This window comes from Vigna radiata, chromosome 1, assembly GCF_000741045.1.
Source record: "Vigna radiata var. radiata cultivar VC1973A chromosome 1, Vradiata_ver6, whole genome shotgun sequence".
Classification (NCBI taxonomy): domain Eukaryota; kingdom Viridiplantae; phylum Streptophyta; class Magnoliopsida; order Fabales; family Fabaceae; genus Vigna; species Vigna radiata.
In genome coordinates this window covers 22,421,486-22,434,343 of record NC_028351.1, presented here as the reverse complement: position 1 = coordinate 22,434,343, position 12,858 = coordinate 22,421,486, and positions in this window count along the sequence as shown.

Below are 12,858 nucleotides of genomic sequence, written 5' to 3'. Positions count from 1 at the left end.
GATGAATTCTAGTCTTGACAAATTGTAAATACACTATGTTAAATTCCTTGCACACCAATTGTTTGATAAAATACCAAAAAGAGTTTCTTGTGTTATTTTTGTGCACTTTGATGTCTAATTGAGTTATAAAAGGAAGAATTGTCATGTGTTGCACAAGTCCCTTGGGAGAGAACGATATTTATCACTTGCTACGCTGCAACCGGTGCACTTGCCGTTGGTTTTGCAGCCAACAATCAACCAAACCATGATCTTCACTGTAGAGCACCTACAACAGATCAAACACCAATCTGCAAACCAAATAAGAAAAATAGGAGAACAAAACTCATAGCAAAGAACCCTAAAGTAGTGAACTTCTTATGTCTCCACCATCATCGAGCCACCTGCAATCACAAACAAACCTGTAAATTCCAGAAAACCCTTAATCCACAAAACTGTAAATCGCGTTGGACCATTCACCCAATGGAAAACCCAATTGCAATCTCCTCTACTTGAATCATCCAACCACTCTCATATTGGGATTAGTATCGTGCAACAAAACATTTAAAAGGGTGTAAACTGACACAAATCTAAGAGGGGAGGGTTGAATTGATTCTATTAAAAATTATTGTTTTCCCTTTTAGAAATTTCTTCAAACATATTAAAGTAAGGAGATGTAAAGATAAGAAAAATCACAAATGATTTTTATATTGGTTCAAATAAAAAGATTGTATGTCGAGTTGTTAATCACTATAAAATGAGTGATTAACTTTTCACTAAAATGAGTTTGATGTTACAAGATGAACAATGAGCTAAACATTAAAGAGAAAACCTTGTTTCTACACATGAGGGAATGAAGCACAACTTGAACAACTTGGTAGAGAACTGCTTTCACCTTAAATACACCAGCAATAAGCTTTTCCTTCTCCAAGACTTTGATAAAGCAATCACTTAAATGCAAGAGCTTCCTCAAAACCAATTATGTACCCTCAATAGTTTAGGTAACCTTCAAAAGGTTTAGGAGACTTCTATTTATAGGCTAGAGGTCAGAAAATGAAAAGACAACTCCAAATTGCCAGATATAATTGATTACTAAAAGTTAATGACTTTTAAATGCTTACTAAAGAATTACTGCAGAGAGAAAACACTACTAAAGAATAAGTTAATGACTTTTAAATGCTTACAATTGAAAGATAAAGCTTAACACAATAGTTTCTACAAAAAATGCTTTAACAATGTAAGTGGATGTTCCTTCAAGTATTCAAGTGAATCATCATCAAAATATCTTCAAAGCATCAATGCTTCACATTGGTAACTGTTAGATATATTATATTTAATTTATATTTATCTTTATTTTATCTTTATCTTTTATCTTTTAGTTAGTTTGTTATTATTTCGTATTTGTATTTTGGTCCTAGCCCATATTTCTTCTATTATAAATAGAGCACCCTATGTGTGTATTTAACACAAGAGATATTAATCCCAAATGTAGTTTTCATCACATTTAACATGGTATCTAGAGCCTAAGGTTCTTTTGAGGAAAAAGTTTATGGTGCATCTACCACTACATCTGTCGCTGCCGACGGCGACGCCATATACTGCTGCCAGCGACGCCGTTGTTTACTGTTGTTGTCTATCGCTGCCACTATCAGAGATTAAGTTTCGACCGATGATCACACAATTTTGATTGTGTTGGCCAGGTAACTACCATGTCATTAACGACACCTTTCTCGGAGTTCCTTTTAAAGTTATGGATTTGCTCCCTTTTTCATTGTGCATTGTGGCATGTTTGGTAGTTATTTAGAGCATCGAGATTGCTCTTTTTCCTTGTTTTGTTTTTTTTTTCCTTTTTCAGGTGCTTTGATTGGAGAATTTTTTTTATTTTTATAGTTTCTCTCTCCTGTTCATCCATGACTTCTTCCGTTGTTGTCCCTTTTGTCCTCTCTTTTATCAACATTGCGTTTCACCCATCCATATATGCTTTTTCCCATGGAAAAAATAGTTTGTTGTTAGTTTATTTATAGCCATGGTGGTTTTCCAACAATTACCTCTTTATCCACTGGTGGCATTTTGATGGGTGTCGCACCCCATGCAAAATTTAATGTGCATAAAGAATGCAGTATAGACTAGGAAGTGACTCATAGGTCGTCTCTCAAGGACCAAACTGTGGTTCGAGAATCAGGTCAAACACGAAGTGGGGGTTTTGTGAAAGGATTGTGGTGAATGCAGATGAACTAAATCAAAACACGGACGTAAAATGATAAGTAAACACAGATCTAAAAATGATTTCAAAGACCAAATGGAAACGGTTGGTCATTAACTTAATTACTATGCTTCCAATCACAAATTAACATAACAAAGGAGCTACTCTAACCTCTGATCCAACACAGCTAACCAACTAAGCGAAGGCTAATCATGTTTTCATAAAAGCGAACTAAGCGAACGCAATGTTAACATGTAATCCAATTTACACCATGCAGTTTCATCAACTAAGCGAAAACTAAACACCTACTGGACAACTAAGCGCATACACAATTGCAAGTGCAAAAATAGATTTCACATTAACCAAGTCAAAGTGGCAAACACAACTACAGCCCAGGAATCTCAAGGAAAAAATGTAATATCACTAATTACCAACCAGAGTAACTCAAGCTAATATCGTAATTAAATTAACACAATCGAACAGAACAGACATCACAGTGAACGAAAACAATAAATTGAACAGTCCTAAAGTGAACTAATTACAATGCGGCAGATAAATAAAGAAACACTTGGCATACTATTGAAACGCAACGCTTAATCTAAAGAAAGAAAATGCTAATTATCATGGAATCAACACTTAAAAAGGAAAAGCATAAACAAGAAGATAAAATAAAAATGCCTTCCTAAGGGGGTAGCGGCTTCACCCTTTATTCTCAAAGCAAAAATATAAAATTCCTACATCAAGAAGCACCGTAACCTTGTGTGCACTTTTCTAAAATTGAAATAAACCAACCCTCGTTGCAACGCTTGCATAAAATAAACAATAAATGGAAAAAGAGCTTTTTCATTCATTCAATTGAAATCAGCGTGTTGCTTGAATCTAAATGAGAATAGATTGTGATAAAAGATCTCCTTGAAAATTGAAAACATTGTGAATATGTTTAAGCCTCCAAACTCTAAAAAGAAAACAATGTTCCAAAGTAAAAAGAAAAACTTAAGCAAGTGGCGGCTCTGCCAGCAAAGTAACAATGCTTCTTCCCTTAAGGCACTACATTTTTTCTCTCGGTGGCTACTGACTCCCACATTCCTCCAGCAATGAAAAACTTAAAAGCGTCCTCCTCTTGGAATCACGGCCCTGCAGCAAAGTAACCCCGCCCCTTACTCCCTCCTAGGAATATATTATAACCCCGACTGTGTGTGTGGCGGCTACCAGGAATATCCTCCTAGGGTTGCGTGTTGGTTGAAACTTCTTTGCTGGCTGCACACTCCCTTTTCTCCAAGCACACACCATTGATTTTGGATTGTGTGAAACGAATGGAAGTTGCTGGGCCATGTGGAGGCACGTGGAGCTGCTGCTTTCTTTTTGTTGGACGCACCTCCTTCAAGACCGTGGCAGCTGTTTGGATTCAAAGAAAAGAGAATGTGCTTCTCCCTCCAACCATGACCGTCCAGCCCATTGCTAGTCTTCGTGCTTGATGTTACACCTCTTGGACGTGTGAAGGCTGAACCTCATTGCTTGCTGCAGCGTGTTGATTCCCTCTAGCCCGTGAGCTGGTGCTGTCAGCTCCTGTTTGGGCCATGAAGGTGTTGTGTCAACGCATGCTTGCTGCTAAGTGGAGTGCTGTTGGATGATGAAGTTGCTCCCACCGTGTGAAGGCTAAACCGCTTCAAGGGTCGTGAGCTTCTCCTTCAGCTGGTGGAACTTTGTTGGACGCCACTCCTTTCTCAATTGAAACACACATTTAGCTCCAAGAATATAGCTTGGGCCGTGGCAGCAGCTGGACTTGCTTGGCCAGACCGTGAAGATGTTGGACGCATGAAGATCTACCGTTGCACCTCCAATTCCTTGTTGCCAACTTCTGGTCCGTGACACCTTTTGCATGTTGGACCTACACGAAATATTTGCTGGACCGTGGTGTGTGGGTCGTGATGGAACAAAAAGGTGGATGCATGGGCCGTTTCTTCCTTCTCGGTTGGCAGCTCTTTCAATTGAAGCTGGACGTGCAAAGTTGTTGCACCGCTTGCTTTTTATTTTCTCGCAACTGGAAATGACTTAAATGCAACAAGGAAGAGAACTGAATTCAATGTCTGGGTGGTGAGCCCAACAACAGCGTGCAGCTTTCTCTAAGCCGTGACAGCTTGCAAGAACGAAACTGCTTTGGGCCGTGGAATTGTTGCACCTCCTCTTCAAGTGTGTGGCTACTGGACATCCTAATTGGGGCTGCAGTTGGAGCACTGTTGCTTCATTATCTCTTTGTGCAGTAAGCTTCCCACGTAGGCCCTGCACCCTTTTCCTTTGCTGCCAGCAAATCCAAAGATGTTGCTTCTTTGATTCAGCGTTTTTTTTATTCTAATCTCCGTGCCAAGCCAAAATGAAATCTATTTTGACAATTTGACTCTAGCGTGTCTTTTTCTCGGTTCAAGCTCCTGGACGTCCTAATGCACAAGCCCGCAAGCTCTTTCTTTCTTTGGGCAGTCACCGTGAACTATATGCTTCTAAATTCCAATTGCAAAATGAATCATTTTGTGGAAACTAAAAATCCATTCAATTGCAAAAATATTGTTGCACTTGTCAAGAGGGGTCGTGAGCTTTTATGTGCATTTTTTCCATCTCCAATCTCATTTAACCTTCAAATGTCCCAAATTTTATTTCCAAAATTTTCCCTACAATTAATAATGCAATTAATAAGCTCAAATAATTCAAATTAATTAAAATCAGAATTTCTGGTCAAATTAAGCACAATTAGCAAAAACGGGAAAATAGCGGACATTTAAGCATAATTCCCTGATTAATTCTAGCCAATAAACTATGTGAAGTCAAGAAAATATTGACTCGTCACATTCCTCAAGGGCGATTTGCAAGAAGAGATTTACATGGAGCGACCTCCCAGATTTGTTGCTCAGGAGGAGTCTTCTGGGTTGGTATCTTGTCTTCTATATCATCTTGCAAATCATTAGCAATTTGGTGTCTCTCGAGTGTAGAACTAGATATTTTCATTAAGTCTTTATGGATTATATTAGTAACAACCTTGGTACATACAATTTGTACGCACCAGCTTGAGGGGGAGTGTTATATATATTATATTTACTTTATATTTATCTTTATTTTATCTTTATCTTTTATCTTTTAGTTAGTTTGTTATTATTTCTTATTTATATTTTGGGTATAGCCCATATTTCTTCTATTATAAATAGAGCATCATATGTGTGTATTTAACACAAGGGAAATTAATCCCAAATATAGTTTGAGGGTTTCGACCTCCACCTCCACATGCTTCTTCCTCCACCTCCCCATTCTACAGTTACCCCTCAGTAAAAAGTTAAAAAAAAAACGTCAAAAACGTCAGAAATGGAAGATTCGTTTCTCTGTTCGCCTAAAGGAACGAGAGCAAGTGAAGTCTCTGCTTCCACTTTAGGATCAACCTTTGCATGGGAGCTAATTCATTTGTTGTTGAGGGTGCTGGAAGCAGTAACTAGTTCAACGATTGAGACTCAGTTTCAACATTAGCAGATGACCTGCAAAACTAAATTAAAATTGAAAGTCGTAGAACCACCACGGGTTAAGTTAACGTGTAATTTTATACTCTAATCTACTTCTGAAAGTTTATAGATGAAGTAATAATATTGCAACTCTGCAGCCAAATCTAGGCTCATTAACAAATTCAACAAAAATGAGATTCAACAACAATTCCAAACATATGAAACAAAACAGAAAGATTGTTGATATCCGTTGACGGATATTGACATTTGTTGAAAAAACCAACGGATCTCCATTTCCGTTGAACATCCAACAGTTCTCCATTTCCGTTGAATCTAATCTCCATTTTTGTTGAAGATCCAACGAGAACAAAGCCCAAAAATGGAAGCATTGGGGAACCTTTGAACTTAAAGAAGAGATGAAGAGATGCAAGAGAAAGAGAGAAGAAGAAAAAATCCAAAAGTGTGGTGGTGGGTGGGGTGTTGCAGTATGAGGCAAAGGGGATTAGGGGTTTAAAAAGTGTGGGGGTGGAAGAAGAGGTAAGAGAAAGAGGGAAGAAGAAGAAATCTGTTGAACGGGGGTGGGGGTGTCGCGGTTGCAATAACAGGGAAAGGGAATTAAGGTTAAAAAAAGTAAAAATTAAAAGGTAAAAGCAAAATCGTTTCTAACAAAGGCCATTTTAGTAAAATAGAAAAATTTGGGGAGCTACAGGGAGAAATTGGAGAGGTGGAGGGAGCAACACCCATATAGGTTTCATCATATTTAACAGTAATAATCTCCCTCTTTTTTATGATGATAAAAAAATCATGTGTTAAAAGCACTTTTGTTTATCCTGCATTGATTTTAAAGTAAACAAGACATAATAATATTAGCTTTAAACAATACTAACACATTTATGTTGTTAGGATTTGTTCTCCCTTTTTTATCATAAGAAAAAAGGATCCCTAGTGGTAGAGACTCCCCTTAAATTGAAGCTCCCCCTCAACAAAACAATTGATAAAAAAATGTCAAGACAATTTGTAATAAAATGAGATAGACAAGTGCATTCAAATTTAAGACAACAAGGATACAATAGATTAAAAGATTAAACGTATAATACTAATACATTTAAAAAGTAGAACTAGGAGCATTATAATTAGCATTTAAAAAGTAGGATTCAATTTTTTTAAACATTATACACATTGACTAATTGATTTATGACACGTATCTGGTGTAAAAGGTTTGTCAAATTCTGGTGTCAAAATATTATTATCCTAAAAATTTTACTATTATGATGGATGATATTATCTACAGTTGAAATTTCAACATCTAGTGATCTTATCCAAATGGTTGAACTAACACAGTAGCATATAGAGCTCACAAAAATATTGAAGGTAGTTATTGAACCAGCTCAAAAAAAATGTCATCCCGTTTACAAGGTCAGTTACATTGGCAAAAACACTACTAACTCAACTCCATATGCATCCAATTGTTATTACACGTGCTGCTGACACAGTCTTTGTTAATAGAGATGGTGACCATTCGGATAATGATACTTTGACAACAAAAAATTGACAAACTTTTGACACCATCACGTGTCATCTTGTTATTGGTCAAAGTGGAAATTTTTTTAAAAACTTGAAAATGACATGGAAATGGAGAGGGGATGAAGTTGCTAGGGTTTTCATTTGGTGGGCTTCATTTTGGGTTTCAAAAATTTAAAGTTCGTTTGCGCTAGAGAAGTCAAGAGAATGTTCTCTCACCCATAGACCCCCTTTCGCAGAACCAGTCATTCATCCACTTTGCACCGTTCACTGAACCTCTGTCGTTCACTAGATCCTTGTCTGCCACCGTTCTGTCGTTTCAAAGCACCAACGTCGTTTCACCGTTCTACCATTTAGTACATTAGGGTTTGAATCTTTTTATGTTTCCCTTCAAACGATCTTACCATGTTTTAAAAATTTGTTGTTTGAGCTTGCTTATTGGCCTGCGCAGGAGTGTGAATTCTTAATATCAGTTCGGGTACCCTATTGTACAAAAAATGGTAATGTTTTTTGTGAATATCTTAGGGTTTTAGTTGTGCAGGTCTTGTTACCAATAAGGAGTATTGGTAAATCCTGAAGAATTGTTTTGATGATGTTGCAAGAATTATTATTTGAAGAGAACATTAGAATTATTTAAAAAGCAACTTGTAGAATTTGGATGTTGTAGGAAAATCTTAAACCTTGTAATTTTTACTAGAATAATCGATTATGGACAAGCTATAATGATTATCACTTGCATTTTGTACTAGAATAATCGATTATCATGAAGCAATAATCGATTATCACAAGTCATACTTGAATAATCGATTATCACTTCATATAATCGATTATCANTTTTTGAAAAACCTGTAACGGACTTGAATAATCGATTATCANTTACAATAATCGATTATTTGTGGCAGTTGGGAGATGACCTTTCNGTTTCTGACCCTGGGCTTATAAATAGGTGCTTTAAGAACTTCAGAAAGTAACGTTGTGAACTTAGGTCTTTTGAAGAATACAGTTTGTCTGAGGAAGTTCTCAAAAGCTAGTTTTGTTCCCTTGCCTGGTCTCGTGAATAGGAGAAGCTCGCTTTTCGTGTGTCGATAGTCAGAGCGGTTCTCTTCGAGTTGGCAAGGTGCTCTGCCTGGTCTCGTGAATAGGAGAAGCTCGCGTTTCGTGTGTCGATAGTCGGAGCGGTTCTCTTTGAGTTGGCAAGGTGCTCTGCCTGGTCTCGTGAATAGGAGAAGCTCGCGTTTCGTGTGTCGAAAGTCGGAGCGGTTCTCTTCGAGTTGGCAGAGTGTTTGCTTCCGGTTCGTGTGTCGAAGGAAGTTACTCATTGCACTCTTCCGGTTCGTTTGTCGAAGGAAGTTACTCACTGCACTATTCCGGTTCGTTTGTCGAAGGAAGGTGTTTTCTATCCCTTACTCATTTCATTATCTTGTAATCTGTACAACTATATTTTTAGTGAAAATCGTTAATCACTTTTTATAGTGATTAACAACTGGACGTAGAATCTTTTGATTCGAACCAGTATAAAAATCATTTGTGTGATTTTTCTCTTCCCTACACTCCTTAATCTTTTAGCACTCCAACTGTTNGATAAAAGTTTTACAAGAAATTTAAAACTNATAAAGGAACTATTTTTGTGACCGAACACGCTTTCCGCTTACTCTTAGTTTTATTCCGCTGTGTTATACTCTTCGAACCATACCCCCTCCGATACCATCAATTAGTATCAGAGCTTGCTTTGATAGTTTTTCAAAATATTTGCAAAAATGGTCAGTCACAATCAAAACCTTGTATATGCTGAGTGTGCTTCCATTAGTAGACCTTCACTTTTTACTGGAGATAACTATGCCTTTTGGAAAGTTAGAAAGGAAATTTTTATGGGGTCTGTTGATAGAGGCATCTGGGAAGCTGTACAAAATGGTCCTTATATTCAAAAAATTACAGTTGATGGTGTAGAAGTAGAAAAATCATATTTTGATTGCACTGCTAAGGAAAATAGAAAAGCCCAATTTGATTTTAAGGCTAGAAATATAATCTTATCTGCACTAACCCCTAATGAATTCTCCAATGTTTCTGTTTATAAAAGTGCACAGGAAATATGGAAATTTTTAAGACACAGTTATAATGAAGTCATAGATGTAGATAAGTCGACACCGTGTGATTCAAGCTCTACATCAAACTCCTCAAGCTCAAGCGATTTTAATGAGGAAGAAAATATATGCTTAATGGCAAATAGTGAAAGCCAAATCTTGAAGAAGAAGNAGGAGAACAATCAAGGCTCTGCATCAAGCTTCAAATGTTATGGATGTGGTGAAAGAGGCCATGTGAAAGCTGATTGTTCAAGCAACAAAAGAAGTAAAGAAAGAAAAGCAAAGAAATCTCACAAAAAGAAGAAGGCATACAAAGCTTGGGAAGATAATGCATCAAGCACTTGTAGTTCAAGTGATTCTATTGAAGAAGCAAACCTATGTTTGACGGTTGCTACTGATGACACTACAAGCCAAGTAAGTGGCTCTAGCCTTGACACTAGTGAGTTTGATTTACAAAAATCTTTTCTTGAATTGCTTAATGAATCTGAAAAATTAAATGTTGCTCATAAAAATTTGAAAAAGGAGTTTAAAGAATTGCAAATGAAATATGATAAGGCATTAGATGAGGAAGTAATTTTGAGAAATAAAATTTTCAACTTAGAAATGAAAGAGTCTTCAAATGTTGAACATTTTGTTGAATGTATTTCATGTAAGAGTCATGTGCGTGATATTAATATTCTTGAAAATTTGCTTGAAGTTGCAACAAGAAATAATAATGCTGAAATGCCTCTACCTGTTAAAAAGGATTTTAAAAACAAAAGGGTTTTTAAAGGTAAGAACCAAATTAAAAGAACTGGTAGAGTTTGGGTAGAAAAAGGAACTTTTGTGAAAAACAAGGTGCATGATGTTTGTTGCTTTTATTGCATGAGAAAGGGACACACTTCTAACAAATGCAACATTAAACATTTTGGAGTTCCAAATGGAAAATATGCTTGGGTTCCTGTCATAAAGTAATATGTGTCTAACCTCAAGGACCCAAATAAGATTATGGGTACCAAAAGTATTATTGCTTTGTTTTGTAGATTAAGTTTTCAAAAGGAGAAGAGAAGTTTCTGATATTCTGCTTTTGGAATTGATGCTCCAAGCCAGGAAGTGAGTCAATCAAGTGATATCCAAAGCTTTGGTTCGAGCACCAAGTGATTGAGTTAAGTAGTATTCAAATTGTATTGTTGCATTTTGCTCTGCTTTATCTTAAAATCTTTGATTACTATTATATTCATTTCTGTTTGGGCAAATGATATGTTCATCACCGACTCATTTATCCTGTGGTGTGTTCTTATTTGTTTTACCACTTTAATCAGTGAAATTCTTCTATTATGAGATATTCATGTGCTAAATTTAATCTTTTGGAATGATTAGTCATGTGCAGTTGTTATTTCAATGATTTGTTTTTGTTTATAAATTGAATCTGTGTTTAACTGGTTTAGTATTCAATTTCCTGAATACTTTGAAGTAAGCCTTGATATATCTTTTGTCAAAAGCAATGAAAAATTCATTTGAATGATCTGACTGATAGATTTTCATTAGCATTTTTGGATGATTAAGACATTTGATGATTAAATTGTCAATTCTGTTTCAAAGCTGTTTTTGTGGAGATTTGTTTTCAAGTTCAAATGCATATCGCATAAGCTATGATAATACTCATTGAGAACTTGGATGTAGTAAATGAATTGATCATAATTTTGATGTAAAGTATCTGGTTTATAAACTGTTGAAAGATAAAATCTGAATCAGCTTTTGTGTTTGAATTTTCTATATGTTTTTTAGATATGCACAACTAAATTCATGGGATTGAACAGATTGGGATATAAGAGTGCATGAATCATAGTTGTTGTTTGGGAGATTATAAATTATGTTGTCAAAATTAGTTTTTTAACTAATTATGTTAGAAGAAATGATTTCCTGATAAATCTGGAGTTGTTGTGATGTGATCATATTCATTTAAGCTACTATTGCGTTCATTGTACTTTATAAATTAGTAGCTGAATCATAAACATCTTAATTGTCTGATAAATGATTGTTGATTTCATGGGTAAATTGAGTATGCTAAAAGTTGAATTTGATTTACTAAGAATCATTGAAACTTGTTTGAAATTGCAAATACAAATCTGAATTGACTTGTAAGCATCTCTTCATTGTTTTGGACTGAACAGATCTTAAAATATTTTTCAATCTGTTTGTGAGTGCATAAGATTTTTTGTTTGACATCTTATGACATGATCTTATGATACCTGGTACCCATTTAAGGGGGAGATATATAAGGTTGTTAGATATCTGGTTATTCATCTATACTTTGGTATTTCATCATGTATTTGCCTCTCATTTTATAAAAGTTCAAATTTTATAAATTGCATCTCTCTTTTGATGAGGGTGAGAGTCATTTAAGGGAATATCTTTACCCTATGATCTTAGAAGACATTTTATGAATGATAGATGTGTTTTAGGTTGAAAATTTGGCCCAAATATCTGTTTTTTTCGGAAATTAATGTCAATAATCGATTACCAAAGGGTCATAACCGATTAAATCGGCCTAAAAATTTAGATTTTGACAATTTTGAACACAAATAATCGATTATTTAAAGTAATAATCGATTATCAGGGTAAAAAAAATTAAAAAAAAAACAAAAAATAAATAAAAAAAAAAACTTTTTTTTCTTTTTGGTTCGTTTTATCAAAAGGGATTATTACATTCAGGGGGAGTACTTTTAAAGGACTTAAATCCTTTTTAAGTTACTTATTTTATGAGGAGCATAAACTTTAGATGAATTTTTGAAAAGAGGGGGTGAAGCTTTTGATTGAGAACTTTTGTGATAACTGGAAGATATGAGTCTTGCCCAGAAAGCTAACTTTGGTCAAATTTATGAGTGGCAGCAAGCTCATGAAGATTATATGGTTGATCAATTTCTTGACATTGATGTTCATCTAGGAAATATTGAAAATCACCTAAACCTTCAATCACCCGAGAGATCCCAAGTCCTGAATTTTAGAATTAGGATTTTTTTGTCTGAGTGCTTTGTTGATTGGTTGTTATTCTTATCTCTATGTTATATTTCTGTCTTTTATGTTTCTCCTTATAGTGTCTATGTAATCCTTTCTTTTATGAAAAACATGATCTCTTGTTTTATGCATACATTGTTTAATTGAGGAGGAGATCATATTTAGGGGGAGATCATATTTAGGGGGAGCTTTTTAATTTAATCTTTTTGCTTATGATCAAAAAGGGGGAGAAGAATAATATAAGGGGAGAAGAATAATATAAGGGGAGAAGTATAATACAAATTAATAATTGATACAGGTACTGCTAACTTTGTTTTCTGTTAGCTCGTATGTGTTGCAGGTAAGCTAGAGTTGCTTTTAAAATTGAATTTTTTGATCATCATCAAAAAGGGGGAGATTGTTACCAATAAGGAGTATTGGTAAATCTTGAAGAATTGTTTTGATGATGCTGCAAGAAGTATTATTTGAAGAGAACATTAGAATTATTTAAAAAGCAACTTGTAGAATTTGGATGTAGTAGGAAAATCTTAAACCTTGTAATTTTTACTGGAATAATCGATTATGGACAAGCTATAATCGATTATCACTTGCATTTTGTACT